Source organism: Gorilla gorilla, chromosome 1 (assembly GCF_029281585.2).
Source record: "Gorilla gorilla gorilla isolate KB3781 chromosome 1, NHGRI_mGorGor1-v2.1_pri, whole genome shotgun sequence".
Classification (NCBI taxonomy): domain Eukaryota; kingdom Metazoa; phylum Chordata; class Mammalia; order Primates; family Hominidae; genus Gorilla; species Gorilla gorilla.
Window position 1 is genome coordinate 140,796,864 of NC_073224.2, and position 26,911 is coordinate 140,823,774.

The 26,911-nt window shown below is 35.8% G+C and overlaps 2 long non-coding RNA genes across 2 annotated transcripts in view; one reads left to right on the top strand and one right to left on the bottom strand.

Moving 5' to 3' along the window:
- The window catches only part of LOC134756905 (uncharacterized), a 145,492-nt gene that overhangs the window by 24,476 nt on the left and 94,105 nt on the right, over window positions 1-26,911 (bottom strand). The gene's annotated exons all lie outside the window — the stretch shown is intronic.
- Window positions 8,459-17,065, top strand: LOC129529496 (uncharacterized). The gene is made up of 3 exons (XR_008675031.1): window positions 8,459-8,572; window positions 8,744-8,821; window positions 16,781-17,065. It is a non-coding gene; the product is annotated as an uncharacterized lncRNA (long non-coding RNA).

A 26,911-nucleotide genomic window follows, 5' to 3' on the forward strand; every position in this document is an offset into this window, starting at 1 on the left:
ACTGAGTCAATTAAACCTCTCCTTTATAAATTACCCAGTCTCAGGTATGTGTTTATAGCAGTGTGAGAAGAGACTTATACAGTTAGCTAATCCTCAGCTATAAGGAGATGTTTTTCAGCGAAGTCCTTAATAAATGGTTTACTTTTCTGTTAAAAAGTGGAGAGTAAAGTTTCTTTCTTTTCTTGAGTATGCCTAAGAGACTGTAGCTATATAAATAATACATGGAATATTTCTCAGCCAAGAGGTGAACAGCCCAGCAACAAGCACTCAGGACCCATGGGAGAAAGACTCAGAGTAGTTGCATCACAAGACCTATTCTCTCAGTTACTACACATCAGAATGCTGGAGAAAAGCAAACCTTTCCACAGACTTTAATTAATATATTGAAGTCATCACAGATGTATAAGTAAAGTCATAAAAGTTTTAAGCATCCCCAAACCAAGGTGATAGATTACCATGGGATAGTTAGGGATGAGACTCTGATGGAACATGTAGGAAGTAGAGGACCAAGAAAGCCAGAGGATTTCCAAGTAACCCCTGTAGTGATTTTCCCTTAAAACTTGAAATAGTATCATAGTTACCAAATAGCATGATAGCATGTGCTTAAGATAATGTGTGGTAATGAACTTATTAGTTCATGGTCCCTAAGCATTGACAAAATCTGGAGGAATATATACTAAAATGCTAGCAGGAATTATCTCTGGATGGTAAAATTATGCAATATTTTTCCTTTTTTTCTTCTTACACTCATTTATAAAGAGAAGTAAATACTTTTATATTCAGAAAAAAATAAAGCAATTATTTCCAACTGAAAAAATAGAAATTAGAACTGTGTTAGTAATGGCAAATTCAGGCTGCCATAATGAACATACTGCTAGAGGAGCTAAGAGTAGTCCAATTAGACCAAAGGAAAGTGGAAATGACCAGTAACAACCTAGAGTGCTTTTTTCACTCCAAAGTTTTATAGCCTATGTTTATCTCACAATTTCTGTTCCTACTGAGAGAAAAAACATACTGTCACAGCTCTTACATGACATGACCACAGCTCTGAAATGCACAGGGAGACTTTCTGATTCACCATGAAGCACCCAAGGTATACTGCTGGATATCAGCTCTGCTGCTCCACATTTTACAGTGGACTACTGAATATCACACCAAGCCTTAGGACATGGCCTCAGTTTCCAATATGGTGTTTGTGGAATATCTGGGTTCTGAATTAAGATTTCTAAAGAAAAAAAGACATTTACCTATTCTTTCAGGTGGAAGAACTTACTCATCCCCTAAATTCTTCTCCATATAAGAAATTTCAGTGGGACAGATTTCTCAGCCTCACAGGTAGTTGGCTGTGGCTTTTTGAATATGGTCTGGCCAATCTGGAAGTGATGTTCATATATCTTTAAAAGGATAGGACATACTTTCCTCCCACCCCTTTCCTCATTCTTGTTTCCCAGAAAGCAAACCTGGTAAAAATGAACCATACTGGGCTACTTAGATGAAGGAGACACTGTGGGATGACTCAGTAATGTGACAGAATAAGCCTAGATCTTCAGCCCTGGGCAGCTTTACCTGCCCTAGACTACATACACCTGGACTCTTACTAAGTGGGAAATACAATTCTTTGTTTTGTTTAAACTATTGTGATTTTAGTCTTCTAATTTAGTCCTTTAATTTATATACTGAACTCATCACAAATGGAAAAGTAAAGTCATGAAAGTTTTAAGCCTTTCCTAAGTGATCCACTTTCATGTTCAAAATTGTTGGAATAACAAGGGAATAGCGTTTTCCTGGGAGAGTCAGTTATTAAACAGTTTTGTCATATTTAAGGACCCACTATTGTCAACCTAAAAGGAAGAAGCTGAGGCAAAATTAATGTAAGCAGAGAGTTTATTTGGGCCAAGCTTGAGGATTGCAACCTGGAAGCATAGATTCAAGTGGCCTTGAATATACACTCCAATTAGCAACCATTACAAGCAGGTTTTTAAAGGAAAAGAAGAGGCAGTACCTAAGTTGTTTACCAAGAATTCACAGCAAAATAACGTAAGTATTGTTTGGCTATCCTCATTCCTTGTATCACAAATTCTAAGAACATGAAGAGGCTGGGTGAAGAAGATAGTCAAGAACAAAGTAACTTTAAACAATTGCCCCCAGGCATGCGTGTGGGGACATGACCGAGGTCCTGGGCTCCTGTCTCTCTGAGCCTGCATTCCTCAAGGAGCTCAGGCTGCTCTGAGTCACTTTTCTTTTCTCAATCTGAAACCAGTAGGTTTTTACGTGATGCTCCCTTACCTGCTGGAAAGCTAACACAGTCACTTATTATTTTAAAACCTCATAATTTAAAAATCAAGGTTAGGACTTAACAAAAAGGAAACTTTCATGTTTAGGTTTTCCCCCTCCCCTCTCCTCTCTAAGAAAATGCATCATAGAAGCTACCAGTTTAATTACTATGGGCTGGTGAAAAGATAATCTAGCCAAATATTCTCTGAAATTAGACACAACCCATTATGACAGTCCTCTAGAGCACACAAGGTTATTGGAGTTATTGAAGATTTTAATCTCTTTTTGTGAAATTCCTCAATAGAAGCTGTAGTCGATCGCCAATGCAGTTATTTTATTGTAGAAGGTGCGTTCATATTTTGCAAGTGCTTGGGACACAAGGGGACAATTAATGTAAATCAATTAATACAGAAGATGGTATTAAAACAATATATAAATGGTAATAAAATGTAGAATACTATTGTAGGGATCTCTGGCAATAATAGAACAGCACTGGTGCAACACAATTACATTAATTTTGCCTTGCAAACATTATGTGACTTTTTCTGCTGATATTCACATGCTTTAAGAAAAAAATAGTATTACAAAAGTAGTAATGCTGCCCATTCCCCCCTCAGTTTTTTGCACTGATGATGAATAGATGTAGTGAAGTTAAGGCAAATTTCTGATCTTCCCCCTAAATAATTGCTAATGGGATACATTATTCGGTTTGAGGGATGGGAAAAGCAGCAGATTTACCTTTCTAATTATGTTTTTCTGAGACTAATATTAACATTAATTAGCATTCAATTTGCACCCACAAGGAAAATGATTCTAGAATTTAAATTTGCCAAGTTAAGCTAAGCTATGTGCAAATTAAGTAGATTTTTCTGTGTATATTATTTTCCATGTGAAAAATTTTTAAATTTCCCCTAAGTGGGTGAAACAAACCTTCCAGAATAACTTACATTTGAATAACTTGAATAATTCTTTCAAATTTTTGTCTATTTTACAGCAATGTAGAAATTGTTTCAAGATTACACAGCTAGTAACTGTTCTTAAGATTTTTTCCCCCACAAACTCATCATCTTTTATCACCACAAAACTGCTACCCAGATACCAGCTAGTACCAAAGGTATATAGATAAGTATTGAATCTGAAATAGCATGTGAGGCCCCACTCTTAACACCTTGGTAGCTATTACCTAATGTATTAGTTTGTTAGGGCTGCCATAACATAGTACCACAGATTGGGTTGCTTACACAACAGTGGTTCATTTTCTCACAGTTCTAGAGGGTGGATATTTGAGATCAAGACATCAGTAGGTTGGTTTCTTCCAAGAGCTCTCTTCTTGGCTTGCAGGTAGTCATTTTCTATGATTTTCTTTGTGTACGTGCGTGTGTCCTAATCACCTCTTCTTATAAGGGCACCAGAAAATTGAATTAAGGCCCATCTTAACAGCTTTGTTTTACCTTAATTACTTCTTTAAAGGCCCTGTCTCCAAATACAGTCACATTTTGAGGTACCGGGGGGTTAGAACTTCAACATAAATTTTAGAGGAAAAGAATTCAGCTCATAACACCTAGAAAATTTACTAGTCTCCCTTTTTTCTTTTCTATCACATATATCTCAAACATAGTTTCTGAGACAGGAGCGTGCAGTTAAACCATTTGGTTGGGAATTCAGGTCTGGAGGATCAGGCTCCATATTCACAGCCTATTTGGAGTGGACAGTACTTTAAAAAGTCCTCTTCATACACAATATTGCATTTGAGCCTCAACATGAACTTGTGTGGTAGGTATTATTATTATACTCATGAAATAGATGAGAAAATTGAGAACCCTGCAGGCTAAATGCCTTGCACAAAGTTCGTAGCCACTGATAGAGCTAGGACTCAGGCAGTCATAGGACACTGCACCTCCTGCAAGGAATTTACCAACCAACTTCTCTGTTTCTTCCCTTCTTTCCTTTCTACTTTCTTTCCTGTCTGTTTTTTTCCTTTTTTGTTGTTTTAGTTGCTCTATTTAACTTTTCATTTTTTTGAATGCTACAGAGTCAACAAGGAATTGGTCTTTAATTAAACCAAAGGAATGCACCAGACGAAAGTGCCAGTTTGACCTACAAAAGCGCGATTCCATATGATTCAGTTTAGAAATAATTTACAGCCAACACTCGGTTTTCTGGTTTTGTCTCCTTTGCATGCGTTCACTTGAGATTTACCCTCATTGTTTGCCTTTCATCTGACCCCATCTCAAACCTAGCCATTGGTCAGCCAGTTGTGCCCTTCATGATAACAACCTGAGACCAAACTAGAAGGGTCAAGGCAGACATGACAGTATGTATGTTGGGGAGTAAATAAGTTAGTGGATCATGAGCAAACAGTGAAACACAGGAACCACCTCTAAGATTACTGTTGGGTGTTCCCCTTCCCAGGATGGTTGTTTCTTTACAAAACACAAACAGACCGAAAACAAACCAAGACAACTTCCTTCTTGACTGATATCCAATATGCTAATGTATCACCAACAATATTTATAGCAGTTATCTATTACTGTGCAAAATATTACACTAAAATTTGATGGTTTAAGTTAATACAGTTAACATCTCACAGATGTTGTGGTCCAGGTATCTGGGAGTAGATTAGCTGGGTGGTTCTGACTCAAGGTCTCTCACGTTGATGCTGTCAGGACATTGGCAGGAGCTGCTGTTATCCAAAGGCTTGGCTGTGGATGAAGGATCTGTTTCCAAGGTTCCTTCCTCACACGACTATTGGCAGGAGGCCTCACTTCCTCACTGGCTTGTGGCAGGAAGTCAAAATTCCTGGCCATGTGGGTCTCTTCTCACAGCATGGCAGCTGACATGCTCTAGACCCAGAAATCTAAGAGTGAGCCAGTGAGCAGAAGGACACAGTGCTTTCTGTGACCCAGTCTCTGAGTTAAACCCCATCATTTCTGCTATACGTTATCCATTTGAAGTGTCACTAAGTTCAGGCCACAGTTAAGAGCAGGGGAATTAGGTTTCACTCCTTAAAAGGAGGATCATCATAGAATTTGTCGACATATCTGTAACTACCGCCCATATATATGGTGTGAAAAAACAATCAAGTTCAGAAAATTCAATGGCTCTCAAACAGCAATTAAAGTTCAAGGATGGGCTTATTTAGGTCTTAGCCTTGTCACATATAATGGAATACATTAAATAAGTTACATAAGCCTGAACCATTTCTGAAAAGTATGTCAACAAAATGAAATATACCAGCAGTAATTTGTCTTGGCCTATTTAAAAGTACAAAAATATTTTTTGGTTCTAAAACATTGTACACATTAGACAACATTGGCCTTTTATTTATGGTTAGCTCATCCCTTGCTGACATGTTCTGCTTCTATTCACCTTTCGATTTTATTTAAATCCCAAATGCATGGGTAACTTGTACAAAATTAAAAAAAATTGATCAACATGTATAGTTTTATGAACAGTATGACAAATCAGTATACAAAAGTTATCAAAAACTTCCCCTTACCTTTGCTCCAGCTCTCAAAAAGACAGCACCAAGAGCCGAAGAATAATGTCTTCATTTTCAAAGGAGGTCCCTGATACCTTATACTAAGATCTAAAAATATTTAAAATGTTTGCAATATGCCCTTGTAGTATCAGTCCTTACTTTCATTCCAGTTTAATAAATATCACATTTCCTTTTTCATCACTCATTCACTGTACATTTTAAATTTTGTAAAATATTACATTGTGTTACATGTAGCGAGAAGAGAGGGAGGCTACAGGAATGAACGCCCTGGGTGACATGGGCTGACAACACTTGCAGTGTAGCAGGTGTCTAAGGGCTACATGACCCACAGCTGAAGCAAGAGTCCCAGTCATTAGCTTCTCCCTCTCTCTCCCACCTTTTTCTCCTTCATCTTAAATTTCTGGGGCTCTCATTTTGTTTGTTTTTCATCATCATCAGTTAGGATTAATCTTTTATTGTAGAACTACTTCACAGTCAGCTCTACTTTTCTCCCAAGGCTTATATGAAAGTGATTTGCAAGGAAGTTCAGAAACCCCTCCATGTCTTCCAATCCCTTCAGTCCCCACTGAAGTCTCCCTGCCTGCATTCTCTTGTTTCTTGGATTTTGTAGCCTGGCAAAGTGGCTGTCGCTAGTATAGTGCTGGCAATAAAGCCCAAAGTCCAGCTACTTTCTCTTGTGTCTGCTCCGTTCGCCCTCTGTTCAATGGCCCCTGGGAATACAGGCCACTTTTCCATGAGCCCATTTCTTCAGCCTTACCATTTCTTTCTAAGACTCTAGTGAAAGTGTCAGAGTAAAATTGAAAAATATGTGCATCCCCAAAATAAATGGGTAATTTGGATATCTAATTGTCATCACACAGATTTCTTATCATTATGCTAAAAAATTAAAGCATACATATAAAGAAGTAAAATAAAATGTTTTAAAATGAATTTTATTAATGAAATTCAAATGTCATGCTGACGCATGGCATAAACTTCACTAGCTAAATAATGTTGTATTAGATATGAATACTTTAAAAGCCTTATATCTTGAAAACCTTACATCTTTAAATATTACATGTCTGTGATCACTTCTTTGCTTTTGCCATAACTGCATTACTGCACCATGCAATGAAAACCTCTTAAATTAAGTATGTAGTGGGGAATAATTTTTGGTGACAATAATGTTTCATGTAAGTTACAAAATTATAATTTTTTAAAAATTTCATGTTAAGTTAAAAAATTATAATTTTTATAATTGCAAGACCATTGTTCTTTTCCATTTAAGCTTCCCTATGCATTACAGTCTTCTTTTAAATTACCAGGATTTTCATATATGTTTTTATACTTTTATTATTATAATAACTGAACTGCTACTGACATATTTTCATAATAGGATATTAGAATGTAGGGCAGGATGTGGGAACAATTCTTTACTGCATGTTGAACTGTCCTGTACATTGTAGAGCATGTTACACACTTGGTCATTGTGCCCACATATCAATAAAGGGTCTAACTCATTATGAAAACCCACTTTCCATATATCATTTCCAAATATTCTCTGAAGTGAGACATTCTACTGAAAACTACTGAACTATGAGGAAAGTTGTGCTTTGGCTCCTCTCAGGAAGGAGGCTGATCTCAAATGTTTATAGCAAATTGAACTTAGAATATGGGATACATCAACATTTGGGCCTGGTCATGATATTGCAATACAGGAAAAAAAATTACACTTCCTCACCGATATGGTTTGGCTGTGTCCTCACCCAAATCTCCATTTTAGCCCCCATAATTCCCCCATGTTTTGGGAGGGACATGGTGGGAGGTAATTGAATCATTGGGGCGGGTCTTTCCTGTGCTGTTCTCGTGATAGTGAATAAATCTCATGAGAGCTGATGGTTTATTAAGGGGAGTTCCCCTGCACATGCACTTCTTCTTGCCTGCTGCCATGTAAGAAATGCCTTTGCTTCTCTTTGCCTTTCACGATGATTGTGAGGCCTCCCCAGCCATGTGGAACTGTGAGTCCATTGAACCTCTTTCCTTTATAAATTACCCAGTCTCGGGTATGTCTTTATTAGCAGTGTGAAAGCAGACTAATACGCCGACCACTTCAGTTTCATCTACAGAGGAATTTGTATATGTTTTCTGTTTTGATGGGTTATAGGATCATATTCATTTTTGCACATCATTCTCTGCTAGTGATTCCATATAAGCATCTAATTTTGACTCTGTAAGGTCTTCTGGTTTTGCCTACTTGGCTGTTTGAAAGGAGGTCAAACTATTTACTTGTGTATTTTTTTCATAAGGATTATAATCAAAGTATTAATTGATAATTCTGTGTAGATGATTCCACTGTTTTGACCCATGTATACCTAAATCAGGTATTTCATAATAAGATTTTATTTTGAAAATTTTAAACTATATAGCAGGGATAACATGGAAACTCCTTGGAATTTGAGTTCCTGCTGCAGCTTAGGTTTAAGATCCTCTTCCTCCTTCCCATAATCTTGGAGGCAGGAATACCTTTGAAGGGGTTATTGACAAGCTTCTTAATAAAAGGCCATCTCAGAAAATGCTTAAAATTTTGATGGAGCTAGGGGAAGGACAGGTGCAGAACTGTAGGGGATGATGTTGCCATGGTACCCAGTGAACTCTAACATACTGTTTCTAGTCAAATGTGTCTCTGTCCAACAGATATAGTCAAATGTTTGTTATCTGATTATGTGTGCACTAGGGTAGAAGTGAAAATGTTTGACGATCTCTCAAGCCAGAGGGAACATTTAAAAAGGAAGGATCCTTGTAGATGCTAGATGTAATGTAAGTGGAAGATATTCATGTTTTCAAACAATTACTCAGGATGCCAGATGTCAGTTCCTGGTAAAGACAAAGTTAGCTTTGTAATGAGAATTTATTGAACTTCCACAGAGCATGTAGCCATATACAAACTGGATTACAAAATCATTGTATTCTTTCCTCCTATCCCAACAGGAAAATATGTTTCCAAATCACCAAAGCCAAGAGTTTAGTAGAAGCGACACAATTTTTCCCTGCTTCATCTTTGTAGAGGTAAGAAAGCTCTGGACATTTACCATTAGAATATGTATTATTCAAAAGAAATAGACTGTTCCTTTAATACTTACTTCATGTATCCCTTTTGACATACATTGATGATGTAACTATAGAAACATGTAAGGTCATGGGCTTGTTACCATCTGAAGTGTTTTGTGGTCATTGTAGTTAGGAACACAGGGGCAGTTTTGCATCATGCACGAATGCGTTTTTAGATCCAGAGTTATTATTGTATTACTTCACTGATGCATCTTTTTCTATCTGTCCCCATTTTCTAGTATCTACCCCTCTTCTCACAAGCTCTTCCTTATCCCAGAACTTCTCAGCATTGTTTGAGAACCCCATAATGTTACCTTTACTTGACTGGAGGATACAGCTACAACTGACCCCTATTTAACCAGCAAACCCTGAGGTTAATGTCAAGCACTTTGGGATCTTTCTCCTCTCTCCTGGATCAGCACCACTCACCTGTTTCAGTTCCCTCCACTTAACTTTGCTTCTCTCACATTCGTTCCTCATACACATGACAAGATCTATGAGTTCTGGTGTTCTCTTCTTTCAGTCTCATTATGTCCATGAAGGATTGTAAGAAATACAAACTATCATCAGAGAATACTATATACACCTCTATGCAAATGAACTAGAAAATCTAGAAGAAATTGATAAATTCCAGGACACATACACCCTCCCAAGACTAAACCAGGAAGAAGTTAAATCTCTGAATAGGCCAACAACAAGTTCTGAAATTGAGACAGTAATTAACAGCCTACCAACCAAAAAAAAAAAAAAAAAGCCCAGAACCAGATGGATTGACAGCTGAATTCTACCAGAGGTACAAAGAGGAGCTGCTACCATTCCTTCTGAAACTATTCCAAACAATAGAAAAAGAGGGCCTCCTCCCTAACTCATTTTATGAGGCCAGCATCATCCTGATACCAAAACCTGTCAGAGACCAAACAAAAACAGAAAATTTCAGGCCAACATCCCTGATGAACATTGATGCCAAAATCCTCAATAAAATGCTGGCAAACCGAATCCAGCAGCACATCAAAAGCTTATCCACCATGATCAAATCAGCTTCATCCCTGGGATGCAAGGCTGGTTCAACATACGCAAATCAGTAAACGTAATCCATCACATAAACAGAATCAATGACAAAAAACACATGATTATCTCAATAGATGCAGAAAAGGCCTTCAATAAAATTCAACACCCCTTTATGCTAAAAACTCTCAATAAACTATTGATAGAACGTATCTCAAAATAATAAGAGCTATTAATGACAAACCCACAGCCAATATCCCACTGAACGGGCAAAAGCTGGAAGCATTCCCTTTGAAAACCAGCACGAGAAAGGGATGCCCTCTCTCACCACTCCTATTCAACATAGTATTGGAAGTTCCGGCCAGGGCAATCAGGAAGACAAAGAAATAAAGGGTATTCAAATAGGAAGAGAGGAAGTCAAATTGTCTCTGTTTGCAGATGACATGATTGTATATTTAGAAAACCCCATTGTCTCAGCCCAAAATCTCCTTAAGTTGATACGCAACTTCAGCAAAGTCTCAGGATACAAAAATCAATGTGCAAAAATCACAAGCCTTCCTATACACCAATAATAGACAGAGAGCCAAATCATGAGTGAACTCCCATTCACAATTGCTAAAAAGAGAATAAAATACCTAGGAATAAAACTTACAAGGGATGTGAAGGACCTCTTCAAGGAGAACTATAAACCACTGCTCAAGGAAATAAGAGAGGACACAAACAAATGGAAAAACATTCTATGCTCATGGATAGGAAGAATCAATATTGTGAAAATGGCCACACTGTACAAAGTAATTTATAGATTCAATGCTATTCCCATCAAGCTACTGTTGACTTTCTTCCAAGAATTAGAAAAAAACTACTTTAAACTTCATATGGAACCAAAAAAGAGCTTGTATAGCCAAGACAATTCTAAGCAAAACAACAAATCTGGAGGCATCATGCTACCTAACTTCAAACTATACAAGGCTACAGTAACCAAAACCACATCGTGCTGGTACCAAAACAGATATATAGATCAATGGAACAGAACAGAGGCCTCAGAAATAACATCACACATCTACAACCATCTGATCTTTGACAAATCTGACAAAAACAAGCAATGGGGAAAAGATTCCCGATTTAATAAATGGCGTTGAGAAAACTGGCTAGTCATATGGAGAAAACTGAAACTGCACCCCTTCCTTACACCTTATACAAAAATTAGCTCAAGATGGATTAAAGACTTTTAAATGTAAGACCTAAAACCATAAAAGCCCTAGAAGAAAACCTAGGCAATACCATTCAGGACATAGGCATGGGCAAAGACTTCATGAATAAAACACCAAAAGCAATGGCAACAAAAGCCAAAATTGACAAATGGGATCTAATTAAACTAAAGAGCTTTTGCACATCAAAAGAAACTACAATCAGAGTGAATAGGCAATCTACAGAATGGGAGAAAATTTTGGCAATCTATCTATCTGACAGCGGCTATTAACTAGAATCTACAAGGATCTTAAACACATTTACAAGAAAAAAACCAAACAACCCCATCAAAAAGTGGGTGAAGGCTATGAACCGACACTCCTCAAAAGCAGACATTTATGCGGCCAACAAAAACAAATGAAAAAAAGCTCACCATCACTGGTCATTAGAGAAATGCAAATGAAAACCACAATGAGATATCATCTCATGTCAGTTAGAATGGCAATCATTAAAGAGTCAGGAAACAATAGATGCTGGAGAGGATGTGAAGAAATAGGAATGCTTTTACACCATTGGTGGGAGTGTAAATTAGTTCAACCATTGTGGTAGACAATGTAGCGATTCCTCAAGGATCTAGAACCAGAAATACCATTTGACCCAGCAATCACATTATTGGGTATAAACTCAAACGATTATAAATCATTCTACTATAATGACACGCACACACGTATGTTTATTGCAGTGCTATTCACAATAGCAAAGACTTGGAACCCACTCAAATAAATGCCCACCAATGGTAGACTGGATAAAGAAAATGTGGCACATATACACCATGGAATACTATGCAGCCATAAAAAAGGATGAGTTCATGTCCTTTGCAGGGACATGGATGAAGCTGGAAACCATCATTCTCAGCAAACTAAAACAGGAACAGTAAACCAAACACTGCATGTTCTCTCATAAGTGGGAGTTGAACAATGAGAACACATGGACACAGTGAGGGGAACATCACACACTGGGGCCTGTCGGCGGGTGGAGGGCTAGGGGAGGGATAGCATTAGTAGAAATACCTAATGTAGATGACGAGTTGATGGGTGCAGCAAACCACCATGGCAGATGTATACCATGTAACAAATCTGCATGTTTTGCACATGTATCCCAGAACTTAAAGTATAATATATATATAAAATAATATGTATATTTTATATATATTATATAATATATAACATAATGTTTATAAACATATAATATAATTATAAATATATTATATAATATATTATATAATTTATAATTATATTTATATAATTTATAATGTATATATTATATTATATAATTATATATACATATATAATTATATAATTATATATACATATATAATTATATAATTATATATACATATATAATTATATAATTATATATACTTATTTAATATATTATATAATTATATATACGTATATATGTAAAAATATATATGTAAAATAAGTATATACTTATTTAATATATTATATAATTATATAATAAATATAATATATTTAATATATATAATATGTAATTTATATATATTTAATATATATAATATATAATAAATATAATATTTATATTTATTATTTATAATATTATATTTATTATATATATTTTTATATAATATATATTTAAATATATATTATATATTATATATAATATAATAATATATAATATATAATATATAATAAATATATATATAAATATATATAAATATATAATAAATATATATAATATATAATATATAATAAATATATAATAATAAATAAAATATATAATAAATATATAAATATAAATATAATATATAAATATAAATAAAATATATAAATAAATATATATAAATATAAATATATATAAAAATATATAATAAATATATATAATATATAATATATAATATAATAAATATATAATAATAAATAAAATATATAATAAATATAATATATAATATAATAAATATAATAATATATAATATAATTATATATAATGATATAATAAATATAATAATATATAATATAATTATATATAATTATATAATAAATATAATAATATATAATATAATTATATATAATTATATAATAAATATAATAATATATAATATAATTATATATAATTATATAATAAATATAATAATATATAATATAATTATATATAATTATATAATAAATATGATAATATATAATATAATTATATATAATTATATAATAAATATAATAATATATAATATAATTATATATAATTATATAATAAATATAATAATATATAATATAATTATATATAATTATATAATAAATATAATAATATATAATATAATTATATATAATTATATAATAAATATAATCATATATAATATAATTATATATAATTATATAATAAATATAATAATATATAATATAATTATATATAATTATATAATTATAATTATAAAACCATTACTTATATTGGCTTTTTTAGATTGTGTGTGGATAAGCAACATATCCATAGTAGTGCATCAACAACAATCAACAATCAAGGGACACCCAGTCGGAACCTGTTTGCCCAGCCCAAACTACTGTTGTATATTTCCTTACTTTTTAAGTGCATATAAAATATTAGAAATTTCACACATACACTTTTACAGTGATGTCACCTTTATGATATGTATGTAATTTCCATGGTATAATGAGTAAAATTAATAATTTAATGAAGCCATAAATGCTAAATTGGTAATAGCTTCTTTCAACAATGACTTTAACAAGATTATAGCTTAGTGCTCAGTCATTACAATTACTTTCTTGGAGTCTGCCTCCTTTTTTATTATTGCAATTCTTTTCTAGTATCCTTCTAGAAAATGATCTAAGGCACTCTGTATTGGGAGGCAATGGTATCAGGAAAGTAGGGGAGGGTGGGTAATGAAATCATTTTCATTTAGTTTTCAAACTTGTAGATTGTTTAAAATATTTTTTAATGAATGAGAACTACAAGAAGTAAAACAATTTTAAGAAACTATGGTTTAAAAAAAATTTAGCAAAAATCCGAAAGTAAGGTAAAATGAACTATTTTTAGTGTTTATGGCAAAGAAGTTTAGCCTTAGCATGAGCAACATTTACCTAAAGACAGACTTACAAATGATGGACTGTAGACAATGCTTTCTTTACGGTGGAGTGAAAAGATATCTTACATGCTATTCTACCAATCATTTATCTTTAATCTGGGGGAAAGAAGAGATTACGGCAGTGGGAAGAATTTCAAATGTTAATTTTAGACCACAAGTAAAAGAGGAAGAAGCTCCTAGGTAGCTGAATAGGGCTGGCAATGGGAAGCACAGATATGAGAGATTTTGCTATTGAAAGTTCTCGAGATTATATAGAGCAAGAGAACTGGAGCACAGCGGGATAAATGACAACCTCTAATGCCAAATCACGTTGCTCTCTAAACTGAAACAATTCTCGTGTTTGGGGAGCAATGGATGATCTTTAGAAGGATTCTAACAACTGAAAAAAATGCTTTAGGGTGAGTTGGGGATGCTAGCTAAATTATCTGTGGAGTATATCCAGGAATCCAGACAGTTAAGCAGAGACAGAAAATAGTTGGGACTGAAGTGGGGAAGGCAGAAATGGGGACTAGGTGTTTTAAATTATCTTTAAATGGTATTCTGACTGATGTTATGTAGGAACAGAGGTTGTTGGTCTATCGATTTACTTTCGGTATGTTAACCTATGCCCCAGTTGGGTAAACTAGAGACTGGATTAAAAAAAAAAAAAACCATGTTGCATAGCATTCACTAATCTACCTAACTTTGCATAACTAAGAAGGGAAACCCAGGCATGTCCCTTCTTTCCCAACTATTGCACCAACTCCATCCACTCTATACTTAATTAGGTAGGTGAGAATATAAAATCCTATTCTGACCTGGTTTCCTGGACCCTCCTTTGTTAGCTCAACTTCTGGACTTTCACAGACCCACGTGCATTTTCCATGTTCCACGTCCTTGGTCTCTCAAAGCAATGAGACAAAACCAGCAACTTCTGCTGGATCATCCAGCCCACTCCCCTGTTTTCTTCCTAGACAGCACTTTTTCTTTTTCTTACAAAAAAGAGACTTCTTTTTCTAATTTTAAAGTAATAAATATTTGTAATGTTTAAAAAATACTATAGCAAAGTTTTTAAAATTTCATTTATTCGTTTCTATTTGAATGCCTTCTATGTAGCAGACATTGTTTTAGGCTCTGGGAATACAATGGTGGTGAAATTATGTAATCTGTCTCCTCATGAATGTTGCATTCCAATGATCTGAGAAAACAATTAGCAAATAAGTGAGTAGAGTATTTATGGTAGTAATTGTGGATAAATGCTATGGAGAAAAACAAATCAGGAGATGAGGGTGAGGTCTGGTGATGGCAGATGGGGCCTCATAATTTTCCTTATAATATTGCTACTTATCTGTTAATATTTTAGCTATAAATTACTATACATTTTCTTTTTAACATTTATTTTAGTTTTTAATTTATTAACACATACACATAGCTTAAAAGGTTAAAAAACTGTTGAAAATTAAAACAAAAAATTCCAGTATACTAATTCTGTCCCCCTACTATAAAATAACTTTACCTGTTCTGTATCCCCCTATTATGAAATAACTTAATCTATTTCTCCAAGTAATATGTGTAGACTGCTATGTTTTGACTTATAAATGTTAAATATTATCTATTGATTTCTTTTTAAGGGAATTAAGTCTCTAGCTTTTACCCTCACTCCTTTTCCTCCTAACCATTCTCTTATAATAGATGGATTACAATTTTTGGCAAAATATATATAATGTCTTTATTATTATTATGACTACATTGATTCTACTCAAGTACTGTACTATGGGTGAATGAATTTCCTTTTTTTCACAACTTTTTGCTTAGTTTTCTTAAATAGCTGGCTAACTCTTGACACACAATTTAATAACTGTTAAAAATATCTTGCTACAATTTTCTGCATGATTAAATATATCAAATAATCTATTAATTACATTTTTCCTCTGAATCCTTCAAGTGCCTTTTTAAAAATTTTGTTTTAAGTTCCAGGATACATGTGCAGGACGCACATGTTTGTTTCATAGGTAAACGTGTGCCATCGTGGTTCACTGCACGTATCAACCAATCACCTAGGAATTAATCCCAGCATCCATTAGCCATTTATCCTGATGCTCTCCCTCTCACCCCTACAGGCCCCAGTGTGTGTTGTTCCCCTCCCTCTGTCCATGTGTTCTCATTGTTCAGCTCCCACTTATAAGTGAGAACATGCTGTTTGGGTTTCTGTTCCTGTGTTTGCTGAGGATAATGGCTTCCAGCTCCATCCAATTGCCTTTTATCCCCTTGTTTCAGATTGGTCTATTCAGTCTCTAGGTTTGGTCCACAAAAGTTGTGTTGAAATTTTCTTTTGCAGCCGTCTTGGGAATTACCTTTTCTTTCCCTTTCTCCTGTGTTATAGTGCCTGTATTGACCTGTATCCTAGGTCTCCTGTTCTTGGTTTATTCTTCCACTTTAGTGGAGAAAATCTTACTGTACATTCTCACAAAAGCATATGTATTCGTTTTCTATTTTTTTTTCTGTAACAAATTACCGCAAATTTAGTGGTGTAAACAACACCGATGTGTTACCAGGTAGTCCTGTAGTTTAGAAGTCTTAGATCTCATTGGGTTAAAATCAAGGGGAGTATCACTTTTTTTTGTCTGTTCTAGTGTCTAGAGGCTTCCCACATTCCTTGACTGGTGACCTTCTCCTCCATCTTCAAAGCCAGCAACGGTGGCCGGGATTCTTCTCACATTACATCTGACCTCCTCTTCTGCACCCCCACTTCTACTTTTAAGGACCCTTGTGATTACACTGAGTGCATCTGGATAATATAGGATAATCTCCATATTTTAAGGACAGCTTGTTAGTAAACTTTATCCCATCTGCAACCTTAATTTTCCTTTGCCATTTAAAGTAACATATTCACAGATTCCAGGGTTGAGAACATGGATATGTTTAGAAGTCCATTATTCTGCATACCACAAGATGCATGGAAAATGTGTCTTAAAGTTTCCATTGTACATACACATCTAGTTAATGGATTGGCTGGGTGTACAATTCTAGGTTGAAAATAATTCCAATAAAAATTTATAAAGCATGACTTCATCTCTTGTATCTTGCAAATTGCTCAACTAAGACGACGTTCTGAGTCTCAATAAGTTTTAAATCTCAAGGCCTTGTTATTATCGGTATTACAAAATTTTGCAAACATTAGTCTTGGTTTATATTTTTTTATTTATTGTTTTGGGCACTTAAGTGGGGTTCTTCCACATTTTTCCGTTCTGAATTTTTTCTAATTATTTGCAATTATTGATGACGTCATCATCATTTTTCTATTTTCTCCATCTAGAGCTCTAACGGTTTGGATGTTGGACTTTCTGAATATCACACATTGTATTAGTCCATTCTCACACTGCTATAAATAACCACCTGAGACTGGGTAATTTATGACGAAAAGAGGTTTAATCGACTCACAATTCCTCATGGCTGTGGAGGCCTCAGGAAAGTTACAATCCTGGTGGAAGGCGAAGGGGAAGCAAGGCATGTCTTCCCCCTGTGGAGCAGGAGAGAGAGAGAGTGAAGGGGGAAGTGCCACACACTTATCAAACAACCAGATCCCCTGAGAACTCTATCATGAGAAAGGCAAGGGGGAAGTCCACCCCCGTGACTCGATCACCTCCCAGCTGACCCCTCCTTCAACACATGAGGATTACAATTCAACACGAGATTTGGGTGGGACACAGAGCCAAACCATATCACACATATATGAGATAGAAGAGATGTTACACAGACACATGCATACACACAGTGTATAAATACATAAAAAGGGGAAATTATATATATACACACACACACATTCAACATTCTCTGTTGTTTTACTCTTAATTGTTAACTCCTTGCTTTCTGAAAGATTTCCAAAATTTTCCTAAGTTTTATCTTCCAGCGTTCTCACTGAATTTTAAATAATAAATTAATTACAAAATGTGTGATTTATAAGAATTGCACTTAGTCCCTGATCTGTCCTTTTTCATCTCATTCTTTTCTAGATTTAGAGATGCAATGTTGTCTCTTAAAAATTTTTTTTTGAAATTTTCTTCTGTGTCCTGCACTGTCTCCACTTGCTCTTAATTTCATTTATTTCTGCATTTTTTTTTTTTTTTTTTGAGACAGAGTCTCATTCTTTTGCCCAGGCTGGAGTGCAGTGTCACGATCTTGGCTCACTGAAAGGTCACATATCTCTGTTTCTGCAGAATTGGTCCTTGGTAGCTTATTCAGTTCATTTAGTGAGATCATGTTTTCCTGGATGTTTTTGATACTTGTAGATGTTTGTGTCTGAGCATTGAAGAGTTAAGCATTTATTGTAGTCTTCTCAGTCTGGACTTGTTTGTGCCTGTCCTTCTTGGGAAGGCTTTTGAGATATTCAAAAGGATGTGGGTGTTGTGATCTAAGCTGTATCTGCTTTAGGGGGCCCCCCAAGCCCAGTAACACTGTGGTTCTTGTAGACTCTTAAAGGTACCACTTTGATGGTCTTGGACAAGATCCAGAGAAATTCTCTGGCTTACCAGGTAGAGACTCTTGTTCTCTTCTTATTTTTATTTCCAACAAATGGAGTCTCTCTGTTCTGAGCCACCTGAAGCTGGGGGTGGAGTGTCACAAGCAGCCCTATTGCCACCACCACTAGGACTCTGCACTGGATCCAATCTGAACTAAGTGCAGCTTTGGTCTCATCCAAGGCCTGCTGTAACCACTTCCTGGCTATGTCCTATGTTCTCTGAAGGCCCTGGGGGGCCTATAATCAGCAGGTGGCAAAACCATTCAGGCCTGTGTCCCTCCTTTCAGGGTGGCGAGTTCTTCCAAGCCCCAGGTGGGTTCAGTGGTATCATCCAGGAGCCAGGGACTAGAGTCATAAACCTTAGAAGCCTTCCTGGTGTTCTGTTGTACTACAGCTCAGCTGATACTCAAACCCAAGATGCAGTCCTTCTCACTTCTCCCTCCCCTTTCCAAAGGCAAAGAAGCCTCATCCCATGGCCACTGCCACAACAGACCCATGGGGAATACTGTCAGTCTACCACCAGGGTTCCCTTAAGGCCCAAGGGCTCTTCAGTCCACTTGTGGTATGGCCTGGGGCTCACTCTTCAGCGTCGTGGGCTTCTCTCTGGCCCAGGGGAAGTCCAGGAATGCTGTCCAAGAGCCAAGTCCTGGAATCAGGGATCCCAAGAGCCCAGTTGGTGCTCTACCCGCACTGTGGCCAAGCTGATTCCTAAGGTGCAAGACAAAGTCCTCTTTATTTTTTCCTCTGCTTTTCTTAAGCAAGAGTCTCACCCATTAGCCACCACAGCTGGAAATGTGCTAAGTCTCACCTGAAGCCAGCAAGTATCAGAGTCTCACCCAAGGCCCTCAACGTATTACCTGCATATCACTGCTGGTATTCAGGGCCCAAAGTCTCTTCAGTTAGCAGGCGATGAATCCTGCCCAGACTGGGTCGTTCCCTTTAAGGCACTGGGTTCGCTTTCAGCCCAGATTGTGTCTAGAAATGTTCTCTAGGCTCTAGGGCCTGGAAAGGGGATCTCATGACTCTGGCCAGTGCCCTATCCTTATGTGGCTGACCTGTTATCCAAGATGTATGCCTAAGTTCTCCCTATTCTTCCCTCTGCTCTCCTCAAGTAGAAGGAAGTCTCTTTTGGAGCCATGCAGCCTGAGGTTAGGGGAGGGGTGATGCCAGCACTCCATTAGCTGCCCTGGCTAGTGTCTCAGTAGGTCATTTGCCCCCAGAGTCCACTGTCTCTGAGTCTAGTTCGGCACTAGGACTCACCTAGGAGTTGCAGTCCTTGTGGTCTGGACTGCTTTTCAAGTTTATTTAGAGCCCTAGTGCAATTTAGCCTATGGTGGTGAGGCTTTCAGGAACTCAAGTTCAGGAACTCAAGTTTGGGCTACTGGGATTGGTGATTCACCTCTGGCTAGGGCTGATTTAAATACTGCCTCTGTGGCTGGGCATCAGCGGAGTATGGTCCAGTTTGTTTTCTTAAACTCAGGAGAGCACTGAGTTTAAGGCCTCAAAATTGCTGTGCTCTCCCTCTCCCCGGAACACAGAAATGCTCTCCACACCAGTCTGTCACTGCCAGGAGAAGGGGAGGGGTGGCACTGGCAACTCAAGACTGTTTTTCCTATCTCTTCAGTGTCTTTTCCAATTATATGAAGTTAAAACCAGGTACTGTGAGTGCTCACTAAGATTTTTTGGTTCTTATGAAGGACAAAAAATGTTTTTGTTGTTGTCATTTTTTTTTTTTTTTTTTTTTTTTTTGAGACAGAGTCTCACTCTGTTGGCCAGGCTAGAGTGCAGTGGTGCGATCTCGGCTCACTGCAACCTCTGTCTCCCAGGCTCAAGCAATTATCCTGCCTCAGCCTCCCGAGTAGCTGGGATTATAGGCATGTGCCACCATACCTGGTTAATTTTTGCATTTTTTTAGTAGAGCCGGGGTTTCACCATGTTGGCCAGGCTGATCTCGAACTCCTGACCTCAGGTAATCCACCAACCTAGGCTTCCCAAAGTGCTGGGATTACAGGTGTGAGCCACCACCCCTGGCCTCTTTTTTTTTTTTTCCAATTCTTTTTTTGTGTAGATGGTTGTTACATTGGTATCCTTGAGGTGGGGGGACAATCAGTGAGATTTCTATTCCACCAACTTGCTACACTTCAAGTCCCTGAAAGTAATTTAATTGATGGGATATTTTTTATAAAAATTAGAGTGGTGATGGTATTCCAGATTCTTTTCTGTGAAGTCTGGTATAGGAAGACCACACAGAACAATATTTTATTAATTAACTTTTGTAGTGATAAAATCCTAAACTATTAAGCAGCATAGTATATAAAGAGGACATTATGCATCTAAGGTGTTGTTTCTAAGGGAAATAGCAATAGTCACTCAATGATTAAGTACCTAGAAAAGAGAATAGAGAAGTGAAAGATAAAAAAAACTTCAAGCTTAGAACCAACTTTAAGAAATTTGTGTGCTAAGAAATATTTTCAGTATTAGGTAGCATTCTAATACTGAAACCACTAATAGTGCTATTATATAGAATATAGGTGGTCTATACTCTCAGCATTTCCTGTTTACATTTAAAAAATTTTAGTCATTCTCCATTTAGTCTTATCTCTTCCTCATCTCCATTTTTATGACCAAGTTTCTGGCTTCTTCCTGAAAAGTATTATATCTTAGAAACAACAACTCTTTAATTACTTAATACTCTGTTTGTCTATATGAATGAAATGCCCACATAATTTCTATTCACTTCTGGATATTTAAAAATTATTATTCAGATCACATAGTGATTTGAGTATTATAACATAGTTTCTTCATATTGGATAATTCCCAAACTAAGAAACGTATACTTTTTATGCAAGTTTTTATAAATTGATAATATTTTTAAAATCCATCTTTTTCCCTCCTATTTTTAACATGGGTTAAATTGCTCAATAGTATTAATTATTTTAGTCCTATGCCCAAGTTTCATTAGCACCACATAATAAATATTTGTGGATAAGCAAGTGACTATACCTAGATGTCATGAATACTATAGATTAGTGGGTGCCATCATTCCCCAAAATAAACATAACCAGGTATCTACTAATGCATGGTATAGTAACAGGCACTAGGGATACAGACAGATAAAATATTACAGTTGATTAGGAGACAAAATATATACCTAAGATGGCAAACAACTATTAACAGTTGCCTGAGGCCAATATATCATTTCATGGCTTATACTAAATCTCAACCTTCTCTTTAAAACTAAGTCTTAAGTCAAATTGTCTCTGTATTCTCTGCCAGAAAAATCTTACATATCTTAATTCCTCAAAACTGTCAGAATAGAAGAATGTGTAAGCAAACAAAATAAATGAGGAAATGGAGCAACTTTTACTTTTACTTTTACGTGTTTGAATTTGTCTTATGTTTATTCAACTTACTAGGTAACTATAACACATACTGTCTCAAAAATTCACCACGAATGAGTAGATAGTGCTTTCTATTCTATTTTACTATAAGACAATAGGATATTTATCTTATTTATATTCCATCTGACACATTTTAAACTCAGTTGGCTCTTGAAAATTATTTGTGACTCCTGCTGATCCTTCACCCCTTTCTCTCGTTTCTTTTTATCTTTAGAGAAAAGGCATTTTTCAAAAGTTACTTCTAAAGCATCAAAGAGCAGTGTTGTTGCCATATACAATACTCTTTCCATCAGACAATTTGAATTGCTTTGGTAACCTAGCAATTTACATTCACTCCCTTCAGGTAGCATTCGGACTCCACTAAGGCATCTTCCACAGCAGGCTAATTGCTTTTTCAATCCTATGGAGTCTTGTATGAAGACAACTTCTTTTTATTATTATTATTATTATTATTATACTTTAAGTTTTAGAGTACATGTGCACAACTTGCAGGTTAGTTACATATGTATACATGTGCCATGCTGGTGTGCTGCATCCATTAACTCGTCATTTAGCATTAGGTATATCTCCCAATGCTATCCCTCTCCCCTCCCCCCACCCCACAACAGTCCCCAGAGTGTGATGTTCCTCTTCCTGTGTCCATGTGTTTTCATTGTTCAATTCCCATCTATGAGTGAGAATATGCAGTGTTTGGTTTTTTGTCCTTGCGATAGTTTACTGAGAATGATGATTTCCAATTTCATCCATGTCCGTACAAAGGACATGAACTGATCGTTTTTTATGGCTACATAGTATTCCATGGTGTATATATGCCACATTTTCTTAATCCAGTCTATCATTGTTGGACATTTGGGTTGGTTCCAAGTCTTTGCTATTGTGAATAGTGCCGCAATAAACATACGTGTGCATGTGTCTTTATAGCAGCATGATTTATAGTCCTTTGGGTATATACTCAGTAATGGGATGGCTGGGTCAAATGGTATTTCTAGTTCTAGATCCCTGAGGAATCGCCACACTGACTTCCACAATGGTTGAACTAGTTTACAGTCACACCAACAGTGTAAAAGTGTTCCTATTTCTCCACATCCTCTCCAGCACCTGTTATTTCCTGACTTTTTAATGATTGCCATTCTAACTGGTGTGAGATGGCATCTCACTGTGGTTTTGATTTGCATTTCTGTGATGGCCAGTGATGATGAGCATTTTTTCATGTGTCTTTTGGCTGCATAAATGTCTTCTTTTGAGAAGTGTCTGTTCATATCCTTTACCCACTTTTTGATGGGGTTGTTTGTTTTTTTCTGGTAAATTTGTTTGAGTTCACTGTAGATTCTAGATATTAGCCCTTTGTCAGATGAGTAGGTTGCGAAAATGCACAGCAAAAGAAACTACCATCAGAGTGAACAGGCAACCTACAAAATGGGAGAAAATTTTCTCAACCTACTCATCTGATGAAGACAACTTCTGACAACAGGTCTTCCACCCAATCACAACTCCTGGACCCAGTAACACCCTGCTGTGGTTCTTATATTCATCACAAGATGACTTGATGGTTATAATTGCTAACTTCCCAGAGAAATGGTAAGAGCAGAAATGTTTAGAAGATTTGGCCTTTAAATCTCTATAAAAATTGGCCAGTTAAAAACAATTATTAAAAAAACAGCCTCCAAACAAGTTTTTCTTCATTCTGATGAAAGACATAATGGAACACCTTGTAACATCTACTTCACCAAAGAAAGGTAATCTGTCAAGTTCTGTATAAGTAGCTGGATGTATGTATAGTGATGAATGCTTGCTTTTACTCAGTTCATTTTTTAGAGAAGAAAAATAGCTGTAAATTTAACTGAGACTACTAAATACTAATACAAATGATGAAAGGGCAGTGTGTTAGAGAGGAAGACCCCTAAGTTGAGATGCTCAGGATCCCTGGGAAACCTGGGATCACTTGGTACAGAATAAGTGTTGATTTGTTGATAATTTGGGAGTTAGAGTCTTAGATTCAAGTTCATCTCAATAGAAGTGAAAGCTTAGGAAGTTACTGCAATCTCTCTCTGAGACTCAGTTTTCACATCTGTAAAATGAAAATAATTATGGTGGCTACCACAGAGGATTGTTGTAAGGAATAAATAAATTATTTTATGTAATGTATTTATCAACATGCCTGATACATATTTGGTTCTCCTTAGTGTTAGTTACTTTGTTTATTTATTCAAAAAATGTCTACTCTTCTACTTTCATCTTATAATCCTTTCTAGATATTACAAATTGAACAGTTCTGCACTCAAGGAGTCTGCAATCTAATATAAAAGATAACTTCATGGACAAGTCAGTTAAATGAGCAGGACCTATAGTGGCAAATCCTGGAGGCTGTGTTTGTTTTTTGTGATGTTGCTCTTTTGACTAGGTGATTGTACCAGGTGTTGCTATTCGATTCAAAGTGAACCAGTCAGTTTACGGCTTTAGGTAATTTTGAATTGACATTCAAAAATGAAAATTGGCCTCTGATTATTACCTGAATTGAGGAAAAGCACAGTCAGAAATTATAGGATTCATGGTCAGCTAATTCCAAAATGAATCAGAGAAATTTGATAAGGTAGGAGTGAAAAAGACTGTGAGTACAATTGCTTTGCTTTCTGTAAGTTTTCCGATTTCTGGTTCCATTTATTTGTAAAAGCAAAATGTACTTGCTGTTTGTGGGTTAAATTTAAAAATCTGTATCTTAATCATCTTTTTTTCAGTTTGTATGATTTAACTTCTATTACTTAAAACCAAAGTGCTTTAACTAAGACACATGATTTGATGTGAAGGAGTGAACTAATATTTAAAGATCTGTAAACCAAGTTCAATCTGATGTAAGATTTGTTGTTGGTCATAAAAAGAGAAGCTATAGGAAGAGAAGAGTGAAAACTGAATCAAAACTGAGTAGCAAAGTTAGTGCATGCCCGGGACCCAAACCAAATTGTGTTGAACGTATTATTGCTTTCTCAGCAGACTTTTATTCTCAACCATTTCCTTATGGAAATCTAAGTTGTGAAACTGTGGAACTTCTAATAATAGCAGTGGTCAAAGTTCATTGATACTATAACTTGCAAATAACATTTGTTAGTAAAATGATAGAAATCCCTGCCTCAAAATTGTGTGCCCCAGCAATGCCCTGACTCATGTTCTAATGTATTTTCTACATGGAATACAGTAGTGAATATACAGTAGTTGCTTATTAAAATTTATATTTTGCATAATTAATATATACTGGGTTCCTGGAAAATGTTTTTGAGAATATAAGGTAATATTTTATACTAATGATATACATTAATGAACCCAAATAAAACATGTAAATTACCTTCTGCTAATTCTATAGTTATTAGTTAATGTCATTTGTTTGGGATTCTAATTTTATTTAATTAAAAAATTATAAATATGAATAATATGTAGATTATTTTGAGACTTAAAGAGGAGCTTTCCTCAGTAGTAAAACCAATTTCATGCAAATGCATCCTTAATTCTAATTTTTGTGTGTTGCTGAATATCAGAAATATTTACTTCTCATATTGGGGCTTAATTTCTGAAAAATTTAAGAAATCATTCCAAAGGAAGAGAGGTCCAAATTTAGTCCTCTAGGTATAAGTTGAATGAGATAACAAAAATTTTTACCTAAAATCTTAGAAATTTGGAAAAGATGTCAAATGCTTCACCATCTAAGAATTCCTTTTACAGGAAAAGGTTTTCTGCTTTTAGTAATATTTTATGTATGTACCACATTTTCTTTATCCAGTGTATCATTGATGGGCATTTGGGTTGGTTCCAAGGCTCTGATATTGTGAACGGTGCTGCAATAAACATATGTGTGCATGTGTCTTTATAGTAGAATGACTTATAATTCTGTGGGTATATTCCCAGTAATGGATTGCTGGGTCAAATGGGATTTCTGGTTCTAAATCCTTGAGGAATCGCCACACTGTCTTCCACAATGGTTGAACTAATTTACACTCCCACCAACAGTGTAAAACTGTTCCTATTTCCAGCACATATACACCATGGAATACTATGCAGCCATAAAAAGGATGAATTCATGTCCTTTACAGGGACATTGATGAAGCTGGAAACCATCATTCTCAGCAAACTAACACAGGAATAGAAAACCAAACACCGCATGTTCTCACTCATAAGTGGGAGTTGAACAATGAGAGCACATGGACACAAGGAGGGGAACATCACACACCGGGGCCTGTTGGGGAATAGGGGGCTAGGGAAGGGATAGCATTAGGAAAAATACCTCATGTAGATGATGAGTTGATGGGTACAGCAAACCACCATGGCATGTGTATACCTATGTATCAAACCTGCACATTCTGCCCATGTATCCCAGAACTTAAAGTATATATATATATATATATGAAATATTTTATAATATATTTACTTACAAATATACCACATTTTATTTAAAGTGCTTACATGGCATTTTGCATCAGACCAAATGGAGGAACAAAAATTGTATTTTCAGTCCCATATGAAACAAGAAGCAGATATGATATGTAAAACAACAGTTTTCAAATATTAGAAATCAGACAGTGCCAGAAAATTATACAGGAGAGAGATGAAATGATAAGGTAAGTCAAACGACTGTCCCAGCAGTTCCATAGGGGCCACAGAACAGAGGGGGAACCTAAGCACAGCCCAGTGTTCTTTCTGAGTTGAAGCATTGAAGTTGAGAGTCCAGGAGCAGGGTATTAGTAAAGAGAGAGAGAGACAGAGAGAGAGAGATCTGCAGAGGATCCTCTTTGAATATCTAGCTGAGTATGGATCAGTACATGCATTTGAGAAAAGTACTCAGAGCTAGAAAAAGGATT